This window comes from Carcharodon carcharias, chromosome 11 (assembly GCF_017639515.1).
Source record: "Carcharodon carcharias isolate sCarCar2 chromosome 11, sCarCar2.pri, whole genome shotgun sequence".
NCBI lineage: Eukaryota > Metazoa > Chordata > Chondrichthyes > Lamniformes > Lamnidae > Carcharodon > Carcharodon carcharias.
The window spans coordinates 51,778,410-51,805,779 of record NC_054477.1 but is presented as its reverse complement, the minus strand read 5'-3'; the positions used below and the strand labels follow the sequence as shown (position 1 = coordinate 51,805,779).

The following is a 27,370-nucleotide window of genomic DNA, read 5'->3' as shown; positions in this document are numbered from 1 at the left end:
AGAAACAACTGTTCACCATTACTCTGAATACTATCACTCAGCCAATTTCATATCTGTGCTGCTACTGTCCCTTTTATTCCATTTCCCCTAACTTTGCTGACCAGCCTACCATGTGGCATTTTGTAAAACGTCTTTTGGAAGGCCATGTACTCCATATCAAGCACATTATCATCAACAACTCAGTCTTTTAACCCATCAAAAACTCAAGCAAGTTCAACACAATTTTCCCTGAATAAATCCATACTGGCTTTCCTTAATTAATCCATATTTGTCCAAGTGACGGCCAATTTTGTCCCAAAATATTGTTTCTAAAAGCTTTCCCACCATCAAGGAAAAAAGTGACTTGCTTGTAGTGGCAGGGTTCATCCTCAGGCCATTTTAAGAAAAATATGTAATATTTTCAATTCCCCAGTCCTCTGTCACCACACCCTAAGGGGGGTTGGAATATTATGGCCAGAGCCTCGACATTTTCCATCCTTACTTCTCTCCGTATCCTTGGATGCATCTCATTTAGGGGTCTGTTACAGTAAAAAGCTTAAAACATGAAATCCTGTTGTGTGATCTTTTGAGTTGATCACTAAGAAATTTATATTTATTTTAAAAGTTATTGGAGTCGATGGGAATCGCAACACATAAGTACTCATTTAATATCTCAGCCATTTCCCTGCCTCCAGACATAAATTCCCTTTCAGATCACTAATAGGCCTCATTCCTCCTTTTACCACCCTTTTACTATTCATATGCCAATGGAGGACTTTTGATTCTCATATATGTTAGCTGCCACTCTCTACTCATACTCTCTTTTCACTCCCCCTCTGCACCTTCTATATTCAGTGTTGTCCGCCTGATAGCTGGCACATGTCCCCTTTTCAGCTTCATCCTACTCTATGGCGGGATTTTCCAGCCCCGCTATGGCAGGACCCGCTACGGGTGATGCGACTTTTGGCGGGACAGGAAGATCCTGGCAGCAGGACCGGAAAATCCTGGCCTCTATCTCTTTCCTGATCCATGGAGCTCTGGTTTTGTTTGTCGTACCTTTTCCCCTTGTGGAAATGTATCTTGGCTTTAAGTGAACCATCTCCTCTTTACAGACAGCCTATTGTTCCATTACAGCTTTGCCTGCCAATCTTTGATTCATGTATGTAAAGTGAAATTTCAAGAAACAACAAAAAAGACAACCTTTTTGTTCAAGTGACCATGCTGAGTTATGTCTTAACTTTTGAAATGTTCTCCTTGCCAACCTCTGGAGTTCCACCCTCAATCAACTTCAAGTTGTTGAAACTTGCACTGCCACCACCTGAACTGCATGGAGCCCTACATCCCAGTTGCCCTTGCCTTCAAAACTTCCATTAGCTCCCGAATTTTTGGAGTATGAAATTAAAAATTACTGTTTCCGGTGTAACTTCAGAAGCTGAAGTTATTTTCTTGTCAAGCCTGTTTAGATACCAATATCTAACCATGTCACTCAACCAACCCGAGAGACATGCCACTATAAAATAATGAGCTGTCAATTTTACCAGTAGAGATCCGTTATCCATCTTTGGTTTCTAAACTTCAGTAGAAGGTAAACATTCTATTTAGCTCATTATAATCTTTAGTTGTACATTTTTGCTTTCTTTCGAACCATCATGAAAAATCCAACATCACCCTACATACAGGAGCATCATCATTGATGAGGTTTACTAAACTTCAGCAGAAATAAAAATGATTGCCTAAACATAAACATATTAAACAACATATACCTTGCAACAACTTAACCCAGCAGTGAGTATCTGAAAATCTAATGAGATAGTTTAGAATCCAATCTGTCAAAACATGCATCATTCTAATTAGATGCCTTGCATCTAAAAAGGGATCAGGCTCGCTGACAGATTGAGTCAATAAAAAATGCAATAGCTTGATAAGGATTTTCCTCTCATTCGTAATGAATGAGGGGAAAATTTTGAACCTTATTTTTTAGTTGGATCTATCAAAATCCATCATGGAAAATAGATTAGTCTGAAGACAGTTGGGTCAATTCACAGAATACAACTGTAAAAGGCTAATACTAAGGTAAAATTGTTCTGTAAGATGTAACACTCCCTTACTACATATACCAATTCAATAGATATTTATGCCACATTATAACAGCATGTACCTAGCTTACCTAGAATTATAATACCAACCACTTACAACTTAAAATTAGCTTTGACAGTTCTTAATTATTTTACATGTCCATGTCCAAATGCAGCAAGACCTGGACAATATCCAGGCTTGGGCTGACAAGTGGCAAGTAACATTCACACCACACAAGTGTCAGGCAGTGACAATCTCCAACAAGGGAGAATCCAACCATCGACCCTTGATGTTCAATGGCATTACCATCACTGTATCCCCCACTATCAACATCCTAGGGGTTACCACTGACCAGAAACTGAACTGGGCTAGCCATATAAATACTGTGGCTACAAAAGCAGGTCAGAGGTTAGGAATCCTGTGACGAGTAACTCGTCTCCTGACTCCCCAAATCCTGTCCACCATCTATAAGGCACAAGTCAGGAATGTGATGGAATACTGCCCACTTGACTGGATGAGTGCAACTCCCGCAACACTAAAGAAGTTTGACACCATCCAGGACAAATAAGTCTGCTTGACTGGCACCACATCCACAAATATTCACTCCCTCCACCACAGACGCACAGTACCAGCAGTGTGTACCATCTACAAGAATAATTGCAGGAACTCACCAAGGATCCAAAGACAGCACCTTCCAAACCCATGACCAGTACCACCTAGAAGGACAAGGACAGCAGATAAGTGGGAACACCAACACCTGGAAGTTCCCCTTCAAGTCACTCATCATCCTGAATTGGAAATATATCACCGTTCCTTCACTGTCGCTGGGTCAAAATCCTAGAACTCCCTTCCTAACAGCACTGTGGGTATACCTACGCCACATGGACTGTAGCGGTTCAAGGCGGCAACTCACCACCACCTTCTCAAGGGCAACTAGGGATGGGTAATAAATGCTAGCCCAGCCAGCGAAGCCCACATCCCATGAATGAATTAAAAAAAACATACTTCCACAAACAAGAAAACTTTTACAAGGCAACTATAATCTTAAGTGGCAAAGCTGTGGCCAGAAATTGATCATAACTGGACCACTAACCACATGTTTCATCAGTTTCTTAAATAAATCTTAAAATCTTTGTTAGTTTTAAAATTTGTATACTGATTGAAAATGTGTTTATTTGTGTCAGATAATCAAAAGTTGGCATTAATTACCTTAAATGCCAGCCTGTGCTCACAGATAGCGAATATTCTTTACCAGCAGACAGTTCTTACCCCCTCACCACACTAAAGCCTTCAGAATTCAACAGCTGTAAATCAGCTTAATTTGTAGATTGCATACAATTAGAAACATCTGCTGCTTTAGTAAGAGGCTCAATTAGATACTTAACTGCTGTTAACCATTTTTATGATATTTTTAAAAGACAAATCAGAATTATAATTTTTCAAAAATACATGTGGACTGAAGCACCTTGCAATTTATACATTTTTAACAATTACTAGTTTATTCAATGCATTTTATAAATGTGTATGAACTTTACTAGGCAATTTAAAAACTGTAATCAATTTAATATTTTGTTTGTGCCAAACATGCAAATTGTGCAACTTATTGCTAATGAAATACTCCCATAAGACCATAAGACGTAGGAGCAGAAGTAGACCATTTGGCCCATCAAGTCTGCTCTACCATTCAATGAGATCATGGCTGATCTGATAATCCTCAACTCCACTTTCCTGCCTTTTCCCCATAACCCTTGATGCCCTTACTGATTTAAAAATCTGTCTATCTCAGACTTGAAAACCCTTAATGACCCAGCCTCTACACCCTCTGCGGTAAAGAATTCCACAGATTGACGACCCTCAGAGAAGAAATTCCTTCTCATCTCTGTTTTAAATGGGAGCCCCCTTACTCTGAGATTATGCCCTCTGGTCCTAGACTCTCCCACAAGAGGAAACAACTTCTCAAACCCCCTAAGAATCATATGTTTCAATAAAGTCGCCTCTCATTCTTCTAAACTCCAATAAGTACAGGCCCAACCTACTCAACCTCTCCTCATAAGAAAATCCCTCTAACCCCAGGATCAACCTAGTGAACCTTCTCTGGACTGCTTCCAATGCCAGTATATCTTTCCTTAGAAAGGGGACCAAAACTGTTAACAATATTCTAGGTGTAGTCTATCTAGTGCCTTGTGTAGTTTTAGCAAGGCTTCTCTATTTTTATATTCTATTCTCTTTGAAATAAAGGCCAACATTTCATTTACCTATTACCTGAACTCGTATGCTGGCTTTTTGGGATTCATGCACAAGGGCCCCCAAATCCCTCTGTGCTGCAGCTTTCTTCAGTCTTTCTTCATGTAAGTAATATTCAGCTCCTCTATTCTTCCTGCCAGAGTGCATAACCTCACATTTTCCCACATTATATTTCATCTGCTAGGTTTTTGCCCACTCACTTAACCTGTCTACATCCCTCTTTGTGCCATGCTCACCACTTGCCTTCCCACCTATTTTTGTGTCATCCGCAAACTCGGCAATAGTGCATTCATTTCCTTCATCCAAGTCATTAATATATATTGTAAATAATTATGACCCCAGCACTGACCCCTGTGACACTCCACTAGTTACAGATTACCATCTTGAAAATGTCCCTCTTATCCCAGCTCTCTGTCTCCTATTAGTTAGCCAGTCCTCTATCCATGCAAATATACTACCCCCAACACCATGGACTCTTATCTTATTAAGTAGCTTTATATGTGGTACCTTATCGAACGCCTTTTGAAAATCCAAATATATTACGTCCACTGGTTCCCCTTTATCTATCCTGCTTGTTACCTCCTCAAAAAATTCTAATACATTTGTCAGACATGATCTCCTTCATGAAGCCATGCTGACTCTGCTTGATTATATTATGCATTTCTAAGTGCTCTGCTATTACATCCTTTACAATAGGCTTTAATATTTTCCCAATGACACTTGTTAAGCCAACTCATGAGGACTCGAAACGTCAACTCTTTTCTTCTCCGCCGATGCTGCCAGACCTGCTGAGTTTTTCCAGGTAATTCTGTTTTTGTTTTGGATTTCCAGCATCCACAGTTTTTTTGTTTTTATTTATTTTGGCCTATAGTTACCTGTTTTTTGTCTCCCTCCCTTTCTGAATAAGGGTGTTACATTGGCAGTTTTCCAATCCTCTGGGGCTTTTCCAGAATCTAAGGATTCTTGGAAGATTACTACCAGTGCATTCACTATCTCTGCAGCTATTTTCTTTAATATCCTAGGATGCAACCCATCAAGTCCAGGTGGCTTATCGGCCTTTAGCCTCATTAGTTTCCCTAGTACTTTTTCTCTAGTGATAGTTATTGTATCTATTTCCTACCACCCTTTTGCCCCATGATTATTTAGTACTTATGGTATGCTATTAGTGTCTTCTACCGTGAAGATTGATGCAAAGTATTTTTCAACTCCTCTGCCATTTCCTGGTTCCCCATTATTATTTCCCTAGCCTCATTCTCTAAGGGGCCTATTTTGACTTTGGCCTCTCTCTTCCTTTTTATATATTTAAAGAAGCTCTTACTGCCTATTTTTATATTACTTGCTAGTGTACCCTCAAAGTTTATTTTCTCCCTCCATTATATTTCTGGTCATCTTCTGTTGGTTTTTAAAACTTTCCCAATCCTCTGGCTTACCACTAATCTTTGCCACATCGTATGTTTTTTTTCTTTCACTTTGACACTATCCTTAACTTCCTTGGTTAATCATTGTTGATTTATCCCTTTCCTACAATCTTTCTTCCTCACTGGGATATAAGTTTGTTGCGAGTCATGAACTATTTTCTTAAACGTCTGCCATTGTTCATCAACCATGTTTTCTGCTAAACTCCTTTCCCAGTCCACTCCAGCCAATTCTGACCTCATTCCTTTGTAATCATCTTTATTTAACCCCCATTGTCATTTTGAACTATTAATCAATATGTTCAAGACTTTTCACCTCATACTCTATCTGAAAGTGTTCATCACTCACTGGTTTGAACTAGTCTCCTCTTGTTGTACTCACGCAATTTAATTTCAGTTAATATTCTGGATTTAGTTTTTCGTTTTCCTAGCCAGCTTCTATAAAATCATCTCACAGCAACCCATTATTTTGGCTTTTAGAAAGTTCAAGTTTTTCCCGTTTTCCTCGTAAGTCAGACCCCTGACACAAATTCATGGTCTTTCTACCGTCAGCATTTCAATATCTCTCTTTCTTAGCAACCAGAATTTAATTGCAGTATGAAAAGTGCAATCTGTTAATGCATTGTAACTTCAAAGTGAACACTGATATTTCACTGTTGCAATTATCCTGTACAAAGGATTTCAGACAAAACACATGAAGTGAGCAATTTGGGAGTACAGTAGTGCAGTGGACAAAATATCCAGGGGGCTAAACTATTAATCCAGAGAGCACAAATTCAAATTTCAACATAGTTTGAATTCAAGTCATACGATCTGAAATTGAAAAAAAAAACTGGCATCATTAAAAGTGACCGTAAGATGTCCTTTAGGGAAAGAAACTTGCTGTCCTTATCAGATCTAGCTACACTTTACACCAGTTCATGCCAACCCGGCTGCCACATACCTATTCAATGAAGAAACCAAGCAAGACACTCAGATGTTCAAAAAAGTGGCCAATCACAGTCTTTGCACAGCAACTAGTTATGGGTAATAAGTACCAAAACCAAAAATAGCTGGAAAAACTCAGCAGGTCTGACAGCATCTGCGGAGAGGAAGATAAAGTCAACGTTTCGAGTCCATATGACTTCATCAGAACTGAAGAGTCTGAAGAGTTCTGATGAAGAGTCATACAGACTCAAAACATTGACTCTGTCTTCCTTTCCGTGGATGCTGTTGGACCTGCTGAGTTTTTCCAGCTATTTTTGTTTTTTTTCCAGATTTCCAGCATCCGCAGTATTTTGCTTTTATCTATGGGTAATAAGTACCTGACTTGCCACATGAGAACGAATTTTAGAAGTAAATCAAGCTTACATGATCGCAAGAAAATAAGGCTCCAAGTGGGAAGAGACTAGCTAGTTCACTGAATGCCTTCTGAACAATTGCTACACAGAATTTGTTGTTTCAGACGTGGGTGACACAAGCAAGGCCTCATTTGTTGCCCCTCTTTGTTTGCCCTGTGGATGCCCTGCAGGAAGTAGTCTGCGTCCATGTGCAGCAAGACCTGGACAACATTCAGGCTTGGACTGATAAGTGGCAAGTGACATTCACACTATGAGTGCCAGGCAATGACAATCTCCAACAAGAAAGAATCTAACCATCTCCCCTTGACATTCAAAGGCATTACCATCACTAAATCCTCCACTATCAACATCCAGTGACCCAAAACAAAAACAGAGAATGCTGGGAAAACTCAGCAGGTCTAGCAGCATCTGTGGAGAGAGAAACAGAGTTAATGGTTCGAGTCCGTATGACTCTTCTTCTAAGCAAAGTATTTTGCTTTTATCCATTGGCCCGAAACCTGGACCTGCCATATAAAACTGTGGTGACAAGAGCAGGTCAGAGGCTGGCAAGTCTGCAGCAAGTAACTCTCCTCCTGACTCCCCAAAGTCTGTTCACCATCTACAAGACACAAGTTAAGAGAGCGATGGAATACTCTCCATTTGCCCTGATGATTGCAGCTCCAACAACACTCAAGATGCTTGATATCATCCAGGATAAAGCAGCCCACTCAATCAGCACTCCACCCGCCATCTTAAATATCCACTTCCTCCATCATCACCACCTATGCACTGTAGCAGCAATGTGTACCATATCTAAGATGCATGGTAAGGGGATCAAAGGTTACGGGGAGAATGCGGTTGAGAAACTTATCAACCATGATTGAAAGGCGGAGCAGACTCGATGGGCCGAATAGCCTGATTTCTGCTCCTATGTCTTATGGACAGCAGATACATGGGAACACACCAATTGCAAGTTCCCCTCCAAGCCATTCACCATCCTGACTTGGAATTATATCACCAATTCTTCACTGCCACTGAGTCAAAAACCTGGAATTCCCTTCTTAAGTGTACCTAAACCAGGTGTACTGAACAGGTTCAATAAGGCTGCTCTTCATAGTCTTCTCAAGAACAATTAGAATTGGGCAACAAATGCTGGCCTTGCCAGCGACGCTCACATCCCATGAATGAATGATAAAAGTGATAGTGGGCCACCTTCTTGAACAGTCCTTGTAGTGATGGATCACCCTTGATAGCATTAGATAAGGAATCTGAGGAAATTGGCCCAGCAATGCACATCCATCAAGATCATGTGTTACTTGGCAGTGTTCAACTTGTGCTTCAGTGGTAGAGGTCACAAAGGAGGGAAGGTGCTGTTGAAGTAACCTTGAGTTGCTGCAGTGCATCCAGACATGGTGCAGAATAATACAGTGCTGTCTGCCCCCAGCACCCCCCTGCCCATCCTCCGGAAACAATGTTGGCGTGGAGCTGACATGCTCCACGCCAACCTGCCCCACAGCCATAAAGCACTGCGGGGCAGATTAACGCAGGCCATTGGGATTTCAGCCCCTCACTGGGGAGGAAGTCCCGCCCTCTGGATCTGTCAGCCAAAGCAATTGGCCAACAGCTTCATCAGTCCCTGCAGCACCAGGGAGGCATAATGGCCACTGCGGGACTGCAGAAGATGAAGGCCAAGGCTCATGGATCCCCAGGTCTTGGGCCAGCAGGGTTTGGGTAGGTTAGAGACAGGATGGGAGGGAGGGAATGATTTAAGTGTGAGAAGTTAGGAAGGAAGAAGGGTTTCAAGCCCAGGGTTGGGGGGAGGGGGGGACCCCACAATCAGCAAAGTGCAGCCCCCAAAGAGCAACCCCACGCTGCCACCCTTTAAACATTTCAGTGAAAAAAAAATCAGGCTTCCCGCTCCCACCTGGCTGCCCATGCCAAATGTTTTATGGCATGGGCAGCATACTATCAGGGCCAATTGGCTTGATAATAAGCCTAAGTGACCCATGATTATTCATTTAAATATGGCAGGCTGGCTGTCGATTTCAGCACCTGCTCACCCCCGTATTATGGGGGTAAGTTCGAAAGTAGGCAGGAAGGTGTTGGGGTGTGCCCCTGCCCTATTTCATGCTACCCCTTGAGGGAAACGTGCCCACCAAGGGCATGTAAAATTCAGCCCACAATATTTAACACAAGCATACCTCCACTGGTGGTGAAGGGGGTGAATAAAGAATCCTGTGGTAGGGAGGTCAATCAATTGAACTCAATTCTTAGGTTCTTCTGATTCACAGCTGTTGCTGGAAACTCAGTTCTCACAGTTTTAATCAAACTGGGTTTCCAGAAACAGCTGTGAATCAGAAGAACCTAAGAAATAGGAGCAGGACCACATGGCCCACTGAACCTGCTCCGCCATTCAATATAATCTTGGGCTTCAACTCCATTTTCCCGCCTGCTTCCCATATCCCTTAATTTCCTGAGAAACCACAAATCTGTCTATCTCATCCTTAAATGTATTCAATGATGGAGCATCCACAACCTTCTGGAGTAGAGAATTCCAAAGATTCACAACCCTTTGAGTATAGTAATTTCTTCTCATCTCAGTTCTAAATGACCAACCCCTTATGCTAAGATTGTGCCCCCTTGTTTTAGATTCCCCAGTCAACAGAAACAATCTCTCAGCATCTACCTTGTCAAGCCCCTTCGGAATTTTGAAGGTTGCATTGAGTTCACCTCTCATTTTTCTAAACTCCAGAGAATATAAGCCCAATTTACTCAGCCTCCCATCATAGGACAACCCCCTCATCCCAGGGACCAATTTAGTGAACTTTCACTGCACCACTTCCAATGCAACTATATCCTTTCTTAAATGTAGAGACCAAAATTACGCACGCTACTTCAGATGTGAGTCTCACCAAAACCTTGTACAATTGTAGCAAGGCTTCTTTATTCTTCTACTCCAATCCCCTTGCTAAAAGACCAACATTCCATTTGCCTTTCTAATCACTTGCTGCACCTGCATGCTAACTTTCGACAATCGTTGCACAAGCATACCCATGTTTCTTTAAACATCAACACCTACAAGTTACACACCTTTTAAAAAATATTCTTTTACATTCTTACAACCAAAGTGAATAATTTCACACTTCCCAATATTGTACTTCATCTGCCATCTTGATGCCCACTCAACTAATCTGTCTATATCTCTTTGCAGCCTCTGTGTGCTCCCCACAGCTTACCTTTCCACCTGGTTTGCTAACATCAGTAAAACTGGGATACATTACTCTCTGTCACTTTATCTAAGTCATTAATATAGATTGTTAATAGCTGAGGCCCCAGCTTGTGGCACTCCAGTGTTCATTGCCTACCAACTTGAAAAAGCCCCACATATGCCCCCACTCTGTTTTCTATCCATTAGCCAATCCTCTCTCTATGCTAACATATTATCCCCAATTCTATGAGCTCTCATTTTGCCTTTTAGCCTTCAGTGCGGCACCTTATCAAACGCCTTTTGGAAATCCAGGTATACCACATCTACTGATTCCCCTTTATCTACCCTACTAGTTATATCCTCAAAAATCTCTTAACAAATTTGTCAAACAGGGTTTCCCATGTTGACTTGTTCTAATCATACTATGCTTTTCTAACTGTATTGTTAAGACTCTCTTAATAATAGCCTCTAGTTCACTATTTTCTCTCTCCCTCCTTTATTTCAAACTTCCAATTTAATGAGACTGTTCCTGAATTGAAGGAATTTTAGAAAATCAAAGTTAGTACATCACCATCACTATAGCTATCTCTTTTAGAACCCTAGAGTGTAGGCCATCAGGTTTCAGGGATTTGTCAGATTTTAGTCCCTTAAGTTCCTCCAATACCTTAACTCTACTGATATTAATTTTCCTAATTTCCTCATTCTTTTTAGCCTCTAGATTATCATCTATTTCTGGTATGGAACTTGCATTTTCTATTGTGAAGACAGACACAAAATATTTTTTCAATGCCTCCGCCATGTCCTCGTTCCGAGATAATTTCTCCTGTCTTTGATTCTAAGGGACCAAAGTTTACTAAGGCTCTTGCAATCTGTTTTCATATTTCTGGTTAGTTTACTCTCATTTTCTATTTTATCCTTTTTGACCAACTTTAGGTTGGCCCTTTGCTGCTTTCTAAAACACTCCCAAAACCCCAGACTTGTTACTGTTTTTTGTAACTTTGTAAAACGCTTCTTCTAAGCTAATACTATCCTTAACTTCCTGAGTGAGCCACGGATGGGTCCTTCATGCTGAGGTTTTGTTCTTCAATGGAATGTATTTTTGTTGAACATTTTGAATTATTTCTTTAAATGTTTCTTATTGTTCTTACCTCTGTAGCTTTTAGTCTATTTACCCAATTAATCTTAGCCAGGTTACTGACCTAGTTCCCTAAAATTAAGAGGCTGAATTGCATGACCTAAAGATTAACAGTTATCCTTATTGCAGTAATCAGTTTACTGGACTAAAATAGTATCCTGGATAACTCTAGAGACAGGGAGATATTCATCACAGATCAGAGGTTTTGAGAGACTACGGTCTCTAACCTTATAAATTAAAAACTAGCAATGCCTTAAAAAAAACAACAATAAAAAGGTACAATTAATTGACTTTCTTCAAAAAATCTTAGTCTTATTAGTCTTTAAAAACAAAATCCTTTTTATTGGCAATTTGTCTTCAATGGGTTCATTCTACTTGTATCCCCCTTACTTCTGCAATATCGTCTTCCTCAAGCAGGAAATTAGCTTTTATTTGATCCATTATTAGAAATCACAAGAACTGTTGTACTTTTTCAGTGCCTTCATGTGATTACAGATCGTGAGGCTAAATAAATGATAATAGGATTTATAAAATGCAAAAGTTGCATGTAGCAAATATGAATATGTATGAAAGCAAGTGGAATGCAAAATAACATTTACAGTTACATAAATATAAATATAACATCTGCAATGTCCGCTTTTATCTTCCAAGAGTCACTGAATACAATGTAAAATAAAAAGGAAAACAAAAGATATTAGACTAGGACATATTGGAAACATGTATTTTTTTTCTCTTTCCAGATGCTTTCTAGCCTTATAGATGTTGTGCATCCAGCATTTTTGTTTTAATTTCATTCGATAGGTGTTTCCAGACAAAATCCTGTGGACATAAGCTTGATTAGGTTTTCAGAAACCTCTACTATATATATCTAAGTAGCCACTAATATTGGCAAGCCAATCTTATCGTGCAGTGAAGGACTATTCCATTAGGAACTAACATCTGAACCTGAGCTGCAAATGAAAGCAGCAAAATCCACCAATGTGTGATTGTTATGAGTAACCAGTGTGCACTTCCAAAATAAGGCTACTCCATTTCCTTCTTACTCCCGGAAGTAATAAAGTTAAACTCCACAAACGTATTTAAATATAAATATAACTTATTTCATTCAAAAATAGTATAATTATGGAGTTTGACTTATCCAACACACCATGACTCATTTGGATCTATATTCTGGTATTGATGCTTACACTACCAATCCCACTCTTAGCTAAAAAAAATTATCCAGCTAACTTATAAATTAACTCTTCAAAAGCGTATCATCTCCTATTGCTATGACTTTACCATATCAAGTACATCATTATAGGAGATCTATTAGGTTATGTAAAAGTTATCCAATTATCAGTTGCACTCCAGGAAATCCAAATTATTTTAAAAAATGAATATGATTGTCTTGCTAGAGATGGAAATTTGAAACAACTTAGAAGTCTGAAAACTTGGCTCAGCATACAGCAATCGAACTCTGATGGGCCTTAAGATTACTTCGCCATAGGGAGCACCTGAGTAGAGACCTTACAGGAACAGTGAACATAATTAGCATTAGGTTCTTCCTCTGGTTTTTTTTTGTCTCTCCATGACGAAAATGCATGGCTGACTGGCTGTTGGGTTGGGGGTGGGGGAGCCTGTTAAAGGTCATGCTGTGCAAAAAAATTCACCATGAGAGTGTGGGACGGACGTGAAGGCCCAATTAATCTTTCCGCGTCCCCCATTTTCACATGTCCATAAGTGCTGCTTGTTTGCAGGGCTTAATGTAAGGTACACGCCAGTATCGGAAGAAAGCAGGTTACTGAAATTTAAAATCTGCTCTTCTGCCCCAATCTGTAGATCTGCTCTTTGCTTTAACATCAAATTTGCAGGTGTGATTTTGAAAGTTGAGCACATCTTTCTTAAGGAGTATAATAAGGAATCCAATCCAAAGCAAGAGGCAGCAATGTTACCATGTTTTGGCTGACCAACACATAGGAAAAAGTTGGGGATTTGCATTTCGGCCACACTGTTGATCTTGCTGATTAAAACAGTGAATCGCCAGGCAAAAATACTTCTTCCCCTAAGAGAGCCAGGTCAGGAACGGGCTTAGGCATTAGGTCCTAAGATTTCTGGACGTAGAGGCCAAAATTCAGCCCTCGATCAGGTAATAGTGGGGTAGGGATGCATAGCTTCTAATTTGAGAGAGGTGGGAGAGGAACTGATCTAATCCAAAGGACACTTCTGACAATGCAGCTCTTTCCTCTCTAAATCAGCCCAGCAAAAACAAACCTGCTTGTTATTTATCTCATTATTTTTGGTGAGGTCTTGGTGCAAAATAGCTACCATGTCCATCACATCAAGTATTCCATTTCCTAATCTAGCAATTAGAGCTTTACAATTGTCCTATTTCTTTAAAATGAGCTAGTTCAATTTAATCAAATCAATAATCAAACAACAATAACTACCCATCTATATAAATCTACCTTTGGTCCATATTTGAAAAACAAAGAGTTATTTGCTAATCTTGCAAATTGGTTGTGCTGTCCTCTTAGCTCAGCTCTCTGATGGTGCATATGTCAACTCTTGTGCTCCAATTATGTTAATAGTCATCCTGTCTATTATTATGTTTGCTCCAGCCAAAGAACATTATGTTGCAGCTATGTAGTTTAAAGCTTCATTGCAGACAGTGAAACAAGCTTTGACTAACCAACACGTGTATTGTAACAATTGTCAATTTTTCATCAGTATCACTGCCACTTTATTCATTGTTATAAACTGTCAAACGATTGCATAACATTTGCAAAGCTTTGCAAAAATGCACAGATGGATCTGCTGTCTAAGCAAATTCCCAAATAACAATGAATTCCCTTTTACACTCCAGGCAAAAGTCCCAACTATTACATATATCAGACAAGTTACTAAGGAACACTGACTGAAAACCCAGATCTGATCTCCAACTGAAAGTTAACATTTTAAAGACCAAGACAAAATATGGATGAATTCTTCTCCCTCCCAATACAAAAGCCACTAGTACAACTCATCTTACCATGTTACCTTGTTGCTAATATAATCAGATGGCACTATAGAAATATAGTACATTCTGGGGCTGTATTTGAACGACTGATGCCAGAACTAGTCAGTGAATAAGCCATTCAATCCCTTTACTGTGTCTTTTAGCTTAGCTACCACTGGGAAAATACTAAAAATACTGGAAATGGACAGAATGAGAGAGAATGGTTAATGCTAGATAAGTGACCACGGCTGACACTCCAGTGCAGTACTGAATGCTGCACTGTTGGGAGTTATGGTCTTTAAAATGAGATGTTAAACAGTGGTCTCAGCTGACCAATAAAAGATCCCAAGGCACTATTTCAATAAAGAGCAGGAGTGTTATCTCTAGTGTCCTGGCCAATATTTATCCCTTAATTATCACAGAAACAGGCTAACTGGTCATTATTACACTGCTGTTTGCTGAGTTTCCTACAACAGTAACTACATTTCAAAAATACTTTATTGGGTGTAAAGCGCTTTAAGATGTCCACTGGTCATGAAAAGCACTATATAAATTCAAAATTCTTTTTCATTTCATTCACCAGACCTTCAGATGCTCATTCACCTATCGTATTAGTTCCAACATTTATTTCAAATTTTCAACATTTACTGTTTTTAAAATTTGTGTTCATTTTAATTTCTGAAGGATATTGCCTTTTGTGAAAAGATGATTAGTAAACTTTTTATAAAACAAATAGGGAAATATGCATATATAGAAATATGTATCATTTAGGTCAGAGGCCATGCATTCCAAATGATTGAGAACTAACGAATAAGAGGTTCCCCAAATGTTTCTTCATTTGGATGGTGCTCACTTAAAATAAATTTAATTGGTTGTCCTGTGCATTAGGATTACTACCCCATGGACTTTATTTTAAACAGGCATCTTGTGATGGAGAAAAAGTTAGGAAAACCTCTCCAGTACCCCTCTGTTCCCTCATTTGTTCCATGACATGAAAATAGTTTTGCATTAATGTCACTCCACTCATATGAGCTCTCACTCAGCTCATTTAACCAATTGGTACGTAATACCATATATACTAGTGTAAAAATTGAGTTTCTAAGACTAAATTTTAAGTCAAAAAGTAAGGGGCTAACTTTTACACAAGCAACATTTTGGAGAGATTGCAACCCACCCTCTCCCATCGCCTCAGTATCACAGAGTTGCCATGTTGAAGTTTGTTCCCACTAACCCCGCCCCCAAAAGTAGCACAAAAGGAGCCATAAATATTTTTATTATTATATTTTTACTTGTAAATAAATAACAACCTCCATGGAGGCAGACATTAATTTCTGTACACTAAAAATTCAATTTTATCAAATTCATCAAAAACAAAAGCCATGTATACAAATTTTAGCAATTTCACTCAGGTTTTTTTCACAGCACAGAAAAAGAATACTACTAAGCAGCAGAGCATACACTGAACATATATTAAAATCCAAAAAAAATTCACCCTCCTTATCTGCAGAACCAAATAATGCATTCCAATCTGCTTCTTGAATGGCAGCATATGGATCATCAACATCACCTTCAGCAGCAATCACATCATCATCAGCCATGCCATTCCACAAATAATCATCCTTTGTGAAATCAAGTGCATCGGGTATCTCACATTTCTTTAATAATTTGTCAACAATCTCTGTTCTGCTTTCATCCTAGGCCTCTACAACCCATACTCAAGAGTTGCTAACGTTGGAGCCCCTATGTTGTCTCCCTTGGTGAATGCCTTCCCTCCTCCAATCATCCAGTCATTCCACTCTTTTCTCATGCTATTCTTGAAGGTTTATTTACAGAGGCATCCAATGGCTGAACAAGGCTGGTTAGACCACCAGCATTCACTGCAATAATGCTGTTTTGCGACCTAACTTCAGCAACATCAACAAGGTGTGATCTGAACACGTCCCAGATGAGAAAACTTTTTTCGTTATGTCAACATCCTGGTCAGAAACTCCAAACTTTCCTCAGCCATCCATCCTTTATCGTGAACATGGACGCTACTCCTTTGGTGAGTTGCTGTTTTGGAAGGGTTTTTTCTTTCATATCAAAGCTTAAGCTTTGTCCTGGAGGGTAGATAAAGGGGAACCAATAGATGTGGTATATTTGGATTTCCAAAAGGCATTTGATAAGGTGCCACACAAAACGTTAATAGGCAAGATAAGGGCTCATGGCTTGGGGATAACATTTTAGCATGGATAGGGGATTGGTTGACAGATAGAAAACAGAGAGTGAGCGTAAACGGAGCTTTTACAAGTTGGCAGGCAGTGAATAGTGGAGTGCCGCAAGAATCGGTACTGGGGCCTCAGCTATTTACAATATATATTCATTACTTAGATGAAGAGACAGAGTAATGTACCAAAGGTTGCTGATGATACAAATTTAGGTGGGAAGGTAAACGGTGGGGAAGACACAGAGGCTGCAAAGAGATATAAGCAGGTTAAGTGAGCGGGCAACAAGATGGCAGATGGAGTATAACGCAGGGAAGTGTGAAGTTATTCACTTTGTTCGTAATAATAGAAAAGCAGGAAATTTTTTAAAAGGTGAGAAACTTCTAAGTGATGATGTTCAAAGAAACTTGGGTGTGCTTGTACAAAAAACGTAGAAAGTTAACTTGCAAGTGCAGGAAGGCAAATGGCATGTTGGCCTTTATTGCAAGGGGATTGGAGAACAAGAATAAAGAAGTCTTGTTACAATTGTACAGGGTTTTGGTGAGGCCATATCTCAAATACTCTGTGCAGTTTTGTTCTCCACAGTTAAAGAAGGATATACTTGCATTGGAGGCGGTACAGCGAAGGGTCACTAAATTGGTTGTTGGGATGAGGGGGTTTTGCCATGGTGAGAGGCTAAGTAAATTGGGCCTATATTCCCTGGAGCTTAGAAGAATGAGAGGCGATCTCATTGAAATCTACAAAATTCTGAAGGGGCTTGACAGAGTTGACAGATTGTTTCCGCTGGTCCAGGAGTCTCAAACATGGGGGCACAGTTGCAGGATAAGGGGCTGATCATTTAGGACTGGCAGGAGAAATTACTTGACTCAAAAGGTTGTGAAGCTTTGGAATTCTCTAACCCGGAGGGTTGTGGATGCTCCATTGTTGACTACATTTAAGGCTGGGCTAGATAAGATTTTTTATCTCCAGGGAACCAATGGATATGGGGAGCAGGCAGGAAAATGGAGTTGAAGGCCAAGATCTGCCACAATTATATTGAATGACAGAGAAGGCTCGACAAGTCATATGGTCTACTCTTGCTGCTTTTTCTTGTGTTCTTGTGGACATATACAACAGCATAACTGTGTATCTACTCTTTTCACAGCTAGTTGTCTTCACTACCACTGATTTTCACTCCAATTTTGCTCATCGTTTGACTGGCTAGCATGTCAAAATTCATGGGAGTCTCACCCATGTTCCCAATACAGACCAATCTGTATTCACTCTTTTATCAATGTTTGATTACAAACCACTGAAATGCAATGAACCTGTCAAAAAGTTATCCTGGGAGACACCATACAAAATTATTTCTCTACATAAGCCTGGTGCACCATCCTGGGCTGGCTTTGAAATCTGCTAATTAATACCTAATTTTATTGCTCGTTTCAGGGTGAAGGTTTGGATGGATCCTCGAGAAACAGAGTCCATTCTGGCAATACTCATCAACACATTTTTCAACTTCGTCTTCCAAATGTGGCCACATGTTAAGCTTTGCTCTATTTGTGCATTTATTCTTGGGTATCTGCCAAAGCTGGGTAGAAAGCTTTTTTCCAATCTATAACGTTGTTCTCTGATATCTTGAATTCTCTACCTGCTGCATAATTATTTGTCTGCTTTGCAAACTCAACGACTTTTAAGTTTGAACAGTGCTGTGTATTTACCATTACTTCTTGATACCCTGTCGTCAAATTAGGGGGCGGGATGGCAGCACACACCAGTAAGGTGGTAGCCTTGACATCATGTCTTGACATGCGCAGACATGAGGAGCTGAACAGCTGCCTTCAATGGTGTCTATTCTATGATTCTATCAAATAGGTTTGCACCAGGAGCGAGTTTGACTTAAGCCGCAAGAGGGTGTATGTACGGAGAGTTTGGATTTTTTAGCTAAAAGTCGGGGGTCAAACTTATACATGAGGTATATAAAATTGAATGACCTTTTGGCCAAAAGTCGAAGTGTCGACTTTTCCATGACATCATCCATTACTTGAATGTAAATGGTATACAAATTAGCCCTTTAAGCAATGTTCTTTAATATGACAATTTCACATGCTATTATGCTTCAATAAATCTTACTGACGGCACTAACAGACAATGCATGAAGTGGAAATCCAAGTAGAAATTTAATTTTTCTTGGAATTATGCTTTTAAGTCAACAGTCTAAACTACCCCACAACAACATATATACAGAATTTGTTTGAAACAAGCTTGAAAAAGACGTCACCAGGTTTACCCCATCAGTGGGCGATCCAAAGGTACTAGGAAAGAGAATAATGACAAATACTTCAATGAAAAGGAAACATTTAAAACATCAGGCTGTGGCATTGTGTGGTTTTGGAGCAGATCTGTAATTATAATGAAGAAATTAAATTAATTAACTGAAAGAAAATCTAAAATCTGTTAAAATTCAATTCAGCCACATCAAAAAATGTAGAACAATAAAACAAGAGTACAGATGGATCTGATTAAACTAATGGAGCCCCATTATTAGATTAAAAGTTATAATTGGAGAAAAGCTAACATGCTGTTCACATTAGGAAACATAGTCAAGTGCTTGCTACTTTCACATTAGAAAATGCAATTATGTGCCTGCTTGTTGGCAATGATGGCAGATATGGCTGAGTGCATCCATGTTGAGACTCGTTGGTATTAAAAATTGGAGACAGTGAGAATGGGTGGTTTAAAACAAAATGGGCCTAAACTTCCTTGGAGTGGCAATCAGATTGCCACTCTGCTCCTACTTTCTTACCTAACTTTTTTTTCAACTCTGCCTCGCCTGACCTTCCAACTCAGGCTGGGCAAGATTCAGGCAGTGCAGCACTTCCCCAGGGTCTAAAGTCAAGTGCAGCTCTCTCGGATGCAAGGAGGCCAAATCCCCATTTTTAGGGCATTAGCTGCTGTAAACCAGGTAAGTTAAAGGTGCAGACAAGTTTAAAGGCCCTTGACAGGCCACGTAGAAGGCAAGTGTATAAGATTTGGAGGGGAAGGGGGAGAGCGAGATCAGATCAGTTCAGTTCGGATCAGGCCTCAGGGTTGGAGGGATGGTGGTGAGAATCCTGGCATGGGGTGGGGTTGGTGGGTGGTTAGAGCTTTGGGGTGGGATGTCAGGTTGGTTCTCGGGAGGAGCGGTGGGGAGGGGCAGGTCAGGCCTCAGTGGGAAAGGTGGGGGGGATGGCCAGCCCTCGGGTTGGGCCTTGGGGAGGGGTTTTGTTGGGTCAGGCCAAGCCTTGGGGATGAGGGATGCAGAGGTGGGGGGTGAGAGTCAAGTCCGGGGGGGGGGGGGGGGTGAGAATTGAGCCTCGCAGGAGTGGGGAGAAGAGAGTCCCCGTGGGGTCAGGTGGGTGAGTCCTTTGGTTGTGGTGGTGCTGGTTGGGGGGTGGTGGTGGTAAGTGAATCAATGGAGTGGGGGCATCCTCTGGGGGTTCAGGGTGGTGGTGGGGGGGGGGTAGTCGGTGTGGATCCGTGCAATAGTTACCCAGAAGTTAGAAGAAGTTTTAGTTCTTCTAATTAAATCGCATTTTCAGATTGTTCCCAGTGGAGGGCAATTGCCCATGGCAAGTTTGCATTTCCGGGCAACTGCCATGCAAACCTTACCTGTGAACTTCCAGAGGCAGTTCCCCAGCGTAACTTTGTATCCCCCCAACAGGATGCCCTAGAGCTCAGAAGTTACAGGCTCATGTGTATAATGGCAAGAAAGCTACATTAGATAAATGAGTACGTAATGTTTTGGCATTTGAAATTCACATGAAGCTCAGCTTGAAAATAGACAAGGGCCACTTCAATAGCAACAGAACAGGTAAACAAAGAATTCCAAAACAGGTGAAAATTCTGGGGATACTGCAAATCTGAAATAAAAACAGAAAATGCTGGAACAATTTAGCAGGTCAAGCAGCAGCTATAGAGAGAGAAACAGAGTTAAGAACTCAGGTTGTTGAGGGGGAGGGGCGAGAGCAGACGTATGGGAAATGTAATGGATACAGTCAAGGGTCCTGTCAGCCCCTGTGGAGAAGAATCCTCAATTGAAGAATAAGGAAGATATATTGTAAGCACTGGTATGAAAAGAGCCATCATCAGCAAAAATGCATTAGAGACAAAAAAAATGGAACAGAGTCTTTACAGGAAGTGCAGTGGAGGAAGTATAGTCAAATTAGCTTTGAGAATCAGTACACTTATAATGGGGGATTTTACTCCACTATTTTCACTTTTGTTCTCTCCCCACACCTCACCCCCAAACCCCTTTCCAGGCCTCTGGATTTGCTTCAAAGCTATCACATCTCTAACTTCTTCCAGGTCTGAATTAATTATTATATCTGTGTGGTCTTTACACAGGTGCTGTCTGATCCGCTGCGTTTTTCCAGCATTTGCTGTTTTTAATTCAGATAGGAAAAGAAACAGTCACAATCTAAGTTACATGGTTACATCAATTTAGTAAGTATGTAATTTACAAAGACAACTAATTTTCTGATCTGCTTACCATCAATGGAACTTGATGAACGTTTCACTAAATTACATGTGACCTTGCAAGGGCTGCACATAGTTACAGTGGACACAGGAGTCCAAGATTTGGCTCCAAATGTGTTCAGTTTCAAGTAACTCACACAGGACTCCTTGGTACAAAATTATATTGCATGGTTATCAGTGTGACATTAACTATAGAAATGCAGTTGAATACAGCAAAAATACTGTACAACACCACTACAGTTTACTCATCTTAAAGTTCTTCCATAAAAGCAGGTTTCAAATCTCCGACTAGCAGAATTTTTTTCATTTATTTATTCTTTCATGGGAGGTGGGCATCACTGAAAAGGCAAGCATTTATTGCCCATCCCTAATTGCCCTTGAACTGAATGACTTCCTAGGCCATTTAAGAGTCAACCACATTGCTGTGAATCTGGAGTAACATATAGGCCAGACCAGGTAAAGATTGCAGATTTCCTTCCCTAAAGGACATTAGTGAACCAGATGGGCTTTTACAACAATCAACAATAGTTTCATGGCACCACTACCGAGGTTAGTTTTCAATTCCAGATTTATTAATTAACTGAATTTAAATTCCAACTGCTCAATGATTCATAGATGCCGACAGCACGGAAGGAGGCCATTCGGCCCATTGTGCCCCCACCAGTCAACAAAGATCTGACTAAACAGTAAACATGTAGAAGGGCAAATGGAAACATGGAGTGCTTTTCTAGAGCTAAACAAGGAAATAACCAAAGATAAGGGCTTTGAGGAGGTTTCAAAAATAGGGAGGTATTGGCAAGGCAAAGGGAACTGGGCATGATAATCAGAGGATGAGAGTGCAAGACTGTGCTATATGTGCTAACAGAAACTAAAATGAATCACTTTGGTTGGGCCAATAGCAAACTGAAGGAAATTTCACTCATTCAGGTAATGTCAGAACAGAAGGGAACAGACAGTTGGAGGGTGCACCAACAGCCAATGAAATGGCATTTATTATCCAGATGAATTTAACCAACATTTTAACCCATTCACATTTGGCATAATAGTAAGACAATTTGTTATGAATAGTATTAAATATCAAATTGCCAGATATTTACGCTGACAGGAACCAGTGTCACATTGTTAAATACCTACAACACAGTCACACAGGCTTACCACAGCTAAGATCAAGCAGCTCAGCATGTGCCAAAACATAGGCTTCATTTGATCTAACATGCAAAGCATTATCACAGTGCGCAATTACACTTTTCCAAAGGAACTACAAAGACAAAGTACAAAAGGATATCCATGAATTACAATTTTATGGATATGATAGTTCATAAATCATAGATGAGAGCACATGATATACTTTAACCAGCTTTGGTCATTGTACTTACAGAAAAAGACTGAAGAATTGTTCCAAGGCGACTATGAAATATGGTAATGTCTCACTAAAATCAACCTCTTGTAAAGAAAGACTGAAGAAGCTATGTTGTCTCTCATTGGACAAAAATACAAGTTTTTAAACTCATGAAGGGAATTGATGCAGAGACATTATTAGTGCTCCGCCAAGGAAAATGAAGAGATATAATTGTCAACTAAATAAACCTCATACTAAACATAACTTCAGGAATAACAACTTCTCCCCTTATTAAATTTATGAACTAAATACCACCCAGCACATTTGAGTGCCAACTCAGCTGAAGCATCCAATAGGCAGCCAGGTTCCTAATGCAACAAAGTACGCATGTTCCATCTTTATCCACCAAAGTAAATCCTAATGTACTAACAGAATTAACTACAACTACATATATGGAATTCTGATTAAAGGTTACAAACCTGAAATGTCAATTGTTTCTCTCTCCACAGACTTGCTGGGTATTTCCAGAATTTTCAATTTTATTTTAGATTTCCAATGCCCATATTATTTTGCTTTTGTATTAATTTACTAACATCTGATGACCAAGTAACACAAAGGGTTCTTTCAGATCTGTGTTCTAGAAATAAATCAAGCTCACAAAGGTGGAATGAAAACCTCCTCCCTCTAAGTCCACAGAACAAAACTGTCCACCATTTCACACTACTATTTATTTCTAGCCCAATTAATGCTGCCCAAGAGTTTTCAAAGGTCAACCCAGCTACATAACAAATTGTTTGTTTGACTTGTGCATTTCATCAAAAGTTTATTTATTTAAAAATCAACTTTCATTTTAGCCAAGAGCCAAACTGAGGTCGGTTTTACAATCAATTCATTCCAGGTAAAATACAAAAAATGGTAGTAGGAACAGAGTAGAATAACATACTGATCATCAGATTAGGGTCTTTACATTATCAAAGCTTAACAGCCATTAGATTTGTTCACTGTGCAAATGAGACATGGCATTCAACTATTCTTAAATCTTGTCATTTTACATCTTAATTCAATTAAGTTCTTTCCAATGTTCAGTAGACTCAGACAACCATGCCCTATACTTCACGAATAAAATCATGTACATGCTCAACAAATTCTTCTCATTTTTTGCTGCATGTTTGCCAATGGATCTGCTTCTGTAAGTATGATGGAGTGTGTTTGACACCAATAAGATAGACAGAAAGCTAAAATGTTTGTCTCTCAACTGTAGTCGTTGTCTGTTGATGTTTTGAAAATTGCCAGAGCAAGATTAATAATAAAAATCCTATGACACAAGTACTAGTATTAAGTAGCATTTGCCATAGAACCTTATGTTTATAACATTTTCCTTTGCTACAATTTAGGAAGCCCAAAATCATAGTCTTTGTCCCGCACCAGACAAATCACAATCTTGGTATCCTGCTGGACCCTGATCTGAATTTTCAGACCCCCTATCCTCCATAAAAAAATGATCTGCTTCCACCTCTGTAACATCATTCACCTCTGCCCTTACCTTGCTCCATCTGCCTCTAAAACCCCAAGACTCACTATTACTCCAATGCTATTCTTGCCATTTTCCTAAGCTTTGCCCGTCCTTAAAATTCAGCTTGTCAAAAATTCTGCTGCTTGCACCCAATTCTAAAACATAGCACCTCCTGGCACTCAATATTTCAGATGTAAAATTCTTGTCATTTTTAAATCCTTTCATGGTCTCACACCTCTATACCTTTGCAACATTCTTCAGCTATACACTTCCCTTCTCCCCACCATTAACAGCCATGCTATCTTATCATAAAGACCATGCATTCTGAAACATCCTCCATAAATCCCTTTGCCTCCCCACCTCCAATAACCTCTTTAAAACACATCTCTTTGGGTCTTTTTCAGGTTGGAAAGGCGTAACCAGTTGAGTGTCACAAGGATCAGTTCTAGGCCTTCAATTATTTATGATCTATATAAATGACTTGGAGGAGGGGGCAGAGTGTAATGTATCCAAATTTGCTGACGATACGCAAATAGGTGAGAGGGCATGTTGTGATGAGGACATAAGGAATCTGCAAGGGGATACTGACAGGCTGAGTGAGCAGGCAAAAACTTGGCGGATGTTAATATAGGCAAGTGTGAGGTCATGCACTTTGGTAGGAAATATCAAAAGGCTGACTATTATTTAAATGGAGAGAGACTCCAAAAAAGTGCATTTTAGAGAGATCTGGGTGTTCCCATGCATGAAACACAAAAAGTTAACATGCAGGTGCAGCTAGTAATTAAGAAGGCAAATGGAATTTTGGCCTGTATTGCTAAGGAGTTTGGAGTTTAAAAATAGGGAAGTCTTGTTACAACTGTACAGGGTGTTGGTGAGGCCACACCTGGATTACTGAGTACATTTTTGGTCCCCGTATTTAAGAAAGGATATACTGGCACTTCAAAATAGGTTCACTAGGCTGATCCCAGGAATGCAGGGGTTGACTTATCAAGAACGGCTAAACAGGTTAGGCCTTTATTCATTAGAGTTTAGAAAAATGAGGGGTGATCTTATTGAAACGTACAAGATTCTGAGGTGGCTTGACAGGGTAGATGTTAAGATGTTTCCACTAGTGGGGGAATCTCGAACTGGAGGACATAGTTACAGAATAAGGGGGCACTCATTTATAACTGAGGTGCGAAGGAATTTCTTCTCTCAAAGGGTAGTGAATGTCTGGAACTCTCTATCCCAGAGAGTTGTGGAGGCTAGATCACAAAGTATTTAAAGAGGATGTAGATAGATTTTTGGAATATCAGGGAGTTGAGGGTTAAGAGGATCTGGCATGAAAGAGGAGTTGAGGCCTGGGGCAGATCAGCCATGATCTTATTGAATGGCGGAGCAGGCTTGAGCAGCTGCATGGCCTACTTCTGCTCCTATTTCTTGTGTTCTTCTGTTCTTATGTTCTATGACCAGCCAAGGGGGAGGAAGTGGAGTAGTGGGCAGACACGATGGCGTAGTGGTACTGTCACTAGACTAGTAATCCAGAGACCCAGGGTAATGCTCTGCAGCCCTGGTTTCAAATCCCACCACAGCAGATGGGGAAATTTGAATTCAACAAAAAATCTGGAATTAAAAGTCTAATGATGACCATGAAACGATTGTCAATTGTTGTAAAAACTTAGGGAAAGAAATCTGGCCTACGTGTGATTCCAGACCCATAGCAGTGTGGTTGACTCTTAACTGCCCTCTGAAATGGCCCAGCAAGCCACCCAAATCAAGGGCTATTAGGGTTAGGTAACAAATGCTGGCCTTGCCAGCGATACCCATTTCCCATGAAAGAACAGATTTAAAAAGTCAGCTTGTGTTACTTTTAAACATTAGGCTTTTTTCAAAATTTCAGGAAAAGAAAACAATTAACAGTCTCCAGAATAATAATGTAATAATGAGTCAGCAAAACCAGGTCCTATTGTGGCTGATTTCCTGGAAAGTCTTGGCACAGGATTCTGTAGTGTTGTGACCTCAGCATACTTCAAAGATAAAACACCTCCAAATCTCAGAGATAAAAACAAAAAACTGCAGATGCTGGAAATCCAAAACAAAAACAGAATTACCTGGAAAAACTCAGCAGGTCTGGCAGCATCGGCGGAGAAGAAAAGAGTTGACGTTTCAAGTCCTCATGACCCTGCAACAGAACTCAGTTCTGTTGAAGGGTCATGAGGACTCGAAACGTCAACTCTTTTCTTCTCTGCCGATACCTCCAAATCTCACCCCACTTGCAACATACTGCTTTAACAATAGAGGCTTTCTTTCTAAGTTTGCAAACAACAAACTCCCAGGGCAGACCCACAGCAATGTGGTTGACTCCTAAATACCCTCTGAAATGGCCTAGCAAGCCACTCAGTTGTATCCAACTGCTAAAAAGCCAATGAAAAGGAATGAAACCAGACAGACCACACAGCATTGACCTAGGCACCAGAAACAATAACGGCAACCACAGCCCTGAAATCACTGCAAAGTCCTCCTTACTAACATCTGGGTCTTAAACCAAAGTTGGGAGAGCTGTCTCACAGACTAGTCAAGCAACAACCTAACACAGTCATACTCACGGAATCATACCACACAAATAATGTCCCAAACACCATCACTATCATCCCTGGGTTTGTCCTGTCCCACCGGCAGGGCAGACCCAGCAGAGCTGGCAGTACAGTGGTGTGCAATTTGGAGGGAGTCGTCCTGGGAGGCTTCAACCTCGAATCCAGACCCCATGAAGTCTCATGGCATCAGGTCAAACATGGGCAAGGAAACATCCTGCTGATTACCACGTACTCCCCTCCCTCAGCTGATGAAACAGTACTCCATGCTGAACACCACTTGGAGGAAGCACTGAGGGTGGCAAGGACACAGAGTATACTCTGGGTGGCGGACATCGATATCAATCATCAAGTGGTTTTGTAGCACTACCACAGATCAAGCCCTAAAAGGCATAGCTGCTACACTGTGTCTGCAGCAGGTGGTGATGGAACCAATACAAGGGAAAAACATGCTTGACCTCATCCTCACCAATCTGCCTGCCGCAGATGCATCTATCTGTCCATGATAGTATCGGTGGAAGTGATCACCACACAGTCCTTGTGGAGACAAAGTCTTGTCTTCACATTGAGGATACTACCACCATGCTAAATGGGATAGATTTCAAAGAGATCTAGCAACTCAAAACTGGGCAACCATGAGGCACTGAAAGCCATCAGCAGCAGCACGATTGCACTCAACCACAATCTGTCACCTCATGGTCCGGCATATCCCCCACTCTACCATTACCACCAAGCCAGGAGATCAACCCTGGTTCAATGAAGAGTGCAGGAGGGCAAGCCAGCAGCAGCACCAGGCATACCTAAGAATGAGATGTCAACCTGGTGAAGCTACACAGGACTACTTGCATGCCAAACAGCATAAGCAACAAGTGGTAGACACAGCCAAGCGAATCC

The 27,370-nt window shown here is 40.4% G+C and overlaps 1 protein-coding gene and 1 long non-coding RNA gene across 3 annotated transcripts in view; one reads left to right on the top strand and one right to left on the bottom strand.

The window, feature by feature from the left end:
• atp8a2 (ATPase phospholipid transporting 8A2) overlaps positions 1 to 27,370 on the bottom strand; it is a 631,244-nt gene that overhangs the window by 562,691 nt on the left and 41,183 nt on the right. The window lies entirely within an intron of this gene.
• Positions 16,183 to 18,677, top strand: LOC121284284. Its single transcript, XR_005944460.1, has 2 exons — positions 16,183 to 16,397; positions 17,986 to 18,677. It is a non-coding gene; the product is annotated as an uncharacterized LOC121284284 (long non-coding RNA).